The sequence below is a fragment of the Neolamprologus brichardi genome, chromosome 11 (genome assembly GCF_056152115.1).
Source record: "Neolamprologus brichardi isolate AB-2024 chromosome 11, ASM5615211v1, whole genome shotgun sequence".
Taxonomy (NCBI): Eukaryota; Metazoa; Chordata; class Actinopteri; order Cichliformes; family Cichlidae; genus Neolamprologus; species Neolamprologus brichardi.
This window is the reverse complement of record NC_142114.1, coordinates 24,917,252-24,923,274: the sequence shown is the minus strand read 5'-3', so window position 1 is coordinate 24,923,274 and position 6,023 is coordinate 24,917,252.

The following is a 6,023-nucleotide window of genomic DNA, read 5'->3' as shown; positions in this document are numbered from 1 at the left end:
TGTCATTTTGACGGATATCACAGACACTCAGATTCATCCTATCATTATCAACAATCATGCACCGATATCTATCTCTCTGACAGAGAAAAGAGTCACACCACCAGTAATGAACTGGAGATTTAATACATCATTATTGGAACAAGATTTCATTAATTTATTTCAAAAAGGAATGGGCAATGTATTTAAATAATAATGACCTGCCAGGAATATCACCATGTGTTTTATGGGGAGCAGGAAAAGTAGTAATGGCAGGCAAAATATTATCTTACTGTTCATATAAGAAAAAGAAGGGAAAAATGCTTGTATTAGAACTAGAACAGAAAATATAATCACTAGAATCTGCCTATGCTGCCTCACCACAAGAACGTAATTAATAACCTGAGAAAACTAAAAGTAGTATTAAATGAAATAATTAACAGAAGAACAAAACATCTTATGGACAGTTTGCTTTGGGAGAACGTTGGAGATGCTAGTAGGAAAACATTACTCATGATCCACAACAAAGAAACAAATCTTTTAAAGAATTTTATGATGCTTTATACTCATCACAGATTAATCCCTCCAACACTGATGTCGCAGAATTTCTTAACAATATAAATCTACCAAAACTAAATGATGAACAGATTGTGGCTCTGGATTCACCTCTTTCAGTCTCTGAAATCTATGAAACCCTACAGTATCTCCCAATCAATAAAGCCCCTCCAGGTGTTTTTTCAGCAGAGTTTTACAAAGATTCATGGCCTATGCTGACACCTACTTTTTTCAAAATGGTCACTCAAATTCAGAACAAACACCAGATTCTATCTCCAAACATGAACTCTGCCATCATTAGTCTACTTCTTAAACCAAGCAAGAATCCTGCGTTCCCATCCAGCCCAGTATCTCTTATAAACACAGACTAAAATACTTAAAATACTTTGCAAAGTCCTTGAGAGAAAATTAGAAAAAACAATCACTCCATTCATAACACAACCTGATCAAACAGGTTTGATTAAAGGCAGACACTCATCGAATAATACACAGACTAATATATATAATAGATTATTGTTCCATCAAGATATCTGAAACCACAGTTGTCTCCTCAGATGCAGAGGAAGCATTTGACTGGGTAAACTGGAAAACATAAATTCGGATTTAGTTCATTCTTCATATACAGGATTAAAACGCTGTACAGCACTCCAAATGCTTGTGTTAGGACAAATGATCTTACTTCACAAAGCTTCAACCTACAGAAGGGCACAGATACTTTCACCTCCCTCTTTGTTATTTTTATCAAACCATTAGCAGCAGTAATCTAAGAAGGTGTAGATATCAAAGGACTGAAAATACAGACCATAAGATAAGCCTATATGCTGATGATGTATTACATTTACTCAGGAACTCACAAACCTCGCTTATAAAGACAATCGCACTTATGAATAAGTTCTCATCCATATCGGACTACTTGATCAACTGGAGTAAGTCAACAGTTTTACCTTTGAATTATAATTTTCAAAACACCACCACCACTTCACTACAGTCAGGTAACATTAGATATCTCTGTATTAACTTTTCCACCAAGGTCTCAGACCTGGTACAGTTGAATCATATTCCTTTATTAAAAACAGTAGAGGATGATCTCACACGTTGGAGAACTTTACTTATATCACTCATGGGAAGAGCTGAGACCATGAAAATGATGATTCTGCTGAAAATAAACTACTTATTTTCACTGATCCCTAATAAACCCTCTCTTATTTGGTTTAGATCACTAGATTCAAACATTTGGAACTTTTATGGAAAATCAAACCATCACAGATAAGCCTAAAAACTCTACAAAAAACCAAAACACAATGGTGGTCTAGAACTATCAAATTTTTAATCACCACTTCCTATCCAATAGATTGCTATATGTTTCAAAGTGTTTTAAACCAAGATCTTGACAGCTCTTGGCTGGGCCTAGAACAAGCATTCTGTGGAAATGTAAAACTTCCAAGTCTGCCTTTCATTAGCCCCACTATTAAACATTTCTCTGACAGCCTGGTGGGAATTCTAAAAAAATAAATAAATATGTATCACTTATCCATGTGAACTAACACCCATTTGGAACAATCTAGATATTTATCAGAATAAGAATATAATAAGTTTTTCATTGTGGCAAGAGAAAAGGTTAAAAGAATCTAGAACATGTTGTACAAGATGGAAAGTTTATTGTATTTGAAGAATTTGTATCAAAATCTAGAATCAGCAAAGGTAAATTTCTTGAAATTCGGCAACTGAAATCCATCATACTGGGAAAAATAAATCCCTATTATTGCAGCTTCCCACCCTCATTACTCATTACAAGTACATTTGTGACAAAGACACATACACAGGCACTCTGCTTCTCTCACACACACAAACACAAACACTCACACTACAAGAAGACTGTTAATTTACAGATGGGTGCATTTTCAAATTGTTGTGTTCCAGGTATTGTATGTTTGTTTTTTCGTGAAGGTGTAGCAGTTGGTGATAATTTATGCATTATATTTGTACTCTATCCTTTTTTTTTAGATTCTCCCTAAATCCCCACCCCCTCTTCCTTTTACCCCCCTGCCTTTTCTGCTTTAGACATTGTCATACTATAACATATAATAACTAAAATTACCCAAGTAGAAATTACTAAATAAACAGATAAACGATTCACATGAACAAGAGGAAGCTATAAAGATTTTATATAGCTGTTCTTGGAAAAGAAAAATGTGTTTGGCACCACAGTGCATTCAGATCACAACTCTGATTGCAAAAGCTGCCAGACAGAACAGGATTTTTTTTTTTAAACTCTCTGCAGAGGATCATTTCAGTCTAAAGGCCAGCATTTTTGGAAAGAGCAAAAATGGACCCACACATTTACAGCAAAGACGGATGGTTGAATCATTGGCATTATACATTTTTTTTCCACTGATCAATTTCCAAAAATATTTAACTGGGGACCCTGAAACGAACTGAAATGTCAATCCATTTGAGGCCATTAATTCTGACAAGGACTTCTTTTGAGAATGTTTATTCTGTTTTAGCTTGTACAACCATAGAACATATAACATGTGAATTGGGATATTATGTTATTTTTATAGCACTGTTCATGATAAATATGACAAAGTGCTTTATAACACTTTGTCATATTATCTGAAACCATAAAGACAAAAACGAACCATAAGCAAGTTTAATAAAATGAGTTTTTAGCTGCTTTTAAAAAAAACAGATTACCAAGTCCACAGATTTCAGTCTCAGTAGGAGAGCGTTCCAGATTATGGGGGCCACTGTTGCACAAACTCTGTCTCCTTTAGTTCTCAGGCCTGTATGCTGCACACCCAGCAGGCCCTGATCACATGACCTTGGGGACCTGCTGGGGATGAATGGATGTAAAAGTTTACTGATGTACACTGGTGTTTGCCCATGCAGAGCTCTAAAAGTCAAAACCAGAATCTTAAAGCGGACTCTGAAGTTAATGGTCAGCCACCACAACAATAGTGCAATGCAACAGTGTGAAATGTGAGTAGTGAGAGGCCTCGCAGCAGACGTTCCAACACAAGTGAACACTGAATTACAATAATCCAGATGTGGTGAAATAAAGGCATGAATAATAATTTTGTATTCAGACCGTGAAACAGTAGAACTTAACCTGGCAACATTTCTTGAGTGACAACAAAGAGCAAACCACAGATTTCATGTGAGTATCCAAAGTGAAGGCTGAGTCAAAAGTCCCCAGGTTCCTGATAGAAGATTTAGCAACAGTGACAAAGGAATCTAAAGTTTCCATTACCTTAGGCACAAATCTGTCAGGGCCACAAACAAGGACTCCTGTTTGCTCTGTATTAAGTTGAAGAAAATTGTCCACCAACTTTTAATAGAGTCTAAGTGCCTATGCAATATCCATTTAGACACATCTTGGGAGTTAAAAGAGGTATATAAGTGAATGTCATATTAGGCTTCACATGGACATTGTCAACCTTATTATTCTAGAACTGTTCCTCGAGCTAATGTTTCTGAAACAGTAAACTAGCACTTTATCCAAATCATTTGCTCACTACTTGGTCTACTGGGAAGAAACAAAATCTTAATATGACCAATATGAACATGTACTGCATCGGTAAAGGCTTCAAAGAGATCTTCGCCAACCCCCAAGGCAAGAAAGTCAATGAAGAGTTCACTCTGGTCAGACCAATGTGGAGTTCAGCTGGAATAATGTGAGTTTGGCAGGAGTCATTTGTCATAATTCAAATTTAGTTTAAATCCCCACCTTCTTGTTTTATCGTCACTATTGAATATACTTAACAAAAATGTATCTTCTTACTTGTTTCTACTTGCTGATCTATGCCCATTTGAACAGCGTGTTTGAGCTTTTGTCGAAATCTGTGGTGGAAAGCAAGCAGAAGATAAATATCCTGAAACTCAGTACGGAGGAAGACGAGGAAAAGAAGGAGTTTGACGAAGCAAAAAGAGGAGAAGGAAGGGGTACTGGTCTTGCCATGTCATTTTTTTTTTCTTTTGCTTGTCATTTCAATTTCAAGTTCGTGGTGTATTAAAAACATTTTTAATAAATGGGATCACAACCTGATGGAAATAAAAGTCCCCATCAAGTTTAAAAATGTAGAAAGAAATAGATAAACTTTCAGTACATAAGAGACCCTTATGCAAACCTTGTAGACCCAGTACAGACTGAGTAATATGTCTCAAATATTCATCACTAGAATAAAAGGGGATTAGAGGAAATGAAATAAGGAAATTAATCTGAAGCACAATGCTGTGTATAATTATTTCGAGAGGATATCCCCTTTATTTTATCCTCTTGCCGGCCAGCGTTATTCGGCTATTGCCCAACTGTGTGATTTGGATTTGCATCTTGACACGTTGTTAATTTTGCATAGTTAACTTTTCCTGGTTCATTCGGCCACCTATCCTCTCACAGTTTCCATTTCTCACCCTCCATCAGAGCCAAAGGCAGTGGAGGAAATGAAGGGTAGACCAAGAGCACAGCAGTTTTCTCACTCAGTAGAACAGCTCTGCCAACTCCGTAGGCGAGGACATCAAATTGTTGGCATTCCACACTGTATCTGGTCAGAACATTTTACCCTTTTCAAACAGCCTTTGTTACGTCTTGAAAAGACAAAAACCCAGCATATCTTACATTTCTAGCTCAGAAGCATTTTTGATATATTTATTGTACTTTTCCTGTGCTTATCAGTAGGATTGTAAATAAATAGCTGTTTTGGGAAAACCAATCTATCACTGTCCCTCTTTAATTATCTTAATGAAAATATTTTTAAATTAATTTTATTAAAAAAAACCAAAAAACTCTCTTAAATGATATTCAGGCAAGTGTAGTGAGACCATCTCTGAAGACATGTGGGAGCCTCCTAAGAAGCCTCTACACCTGAAAAGCCAGATTAAGTCCCCTAGTGGGATTCTCATCTTCCTAGGAACACCCATGTAAGACCAAGGCATACTGTGACAATAGTGACTGATGATACTGATTCAGGACTAGACATTTAGGCACATCCTTAATAATAGAGACCTAACACAAGCTGCAAGAAAAACTGGGTATATTCAGTCTAATCATGTCTGACTGGCCATATAGAGGGTCAATCAGACAATCATGTTAGTCTGTAGCTTATTGCACCAATATGGATCCGCCTACATCATGTTTAATCATTATAGTAGATTTTTTTTGTCTTCTAACTATTAAAAACATATAAATTGAGGCTCTCTTTACCTGAAGGATCACACAACATCATCAACAAATCAAGACCAGAAATAGAAGATTAGAATGTAGACTTCATGTCCCCGAGTGCTCGAAGAGACTTATCAAAGTGAGGGAGAGTACAAAGTATATTAGCCCTGCTCACAACCACTCCACAAATTAAGGCACAGCAGAGCAACCTCAACAGAACAAGACTCCACTGTACACCTGCACTTCAAAGAGAAAGGATACTCTTTTGAGGAACCCAGTGTTCACATTTATGATTATCTTACAGATCTTTCACATCTTGGCATCTTGGTGA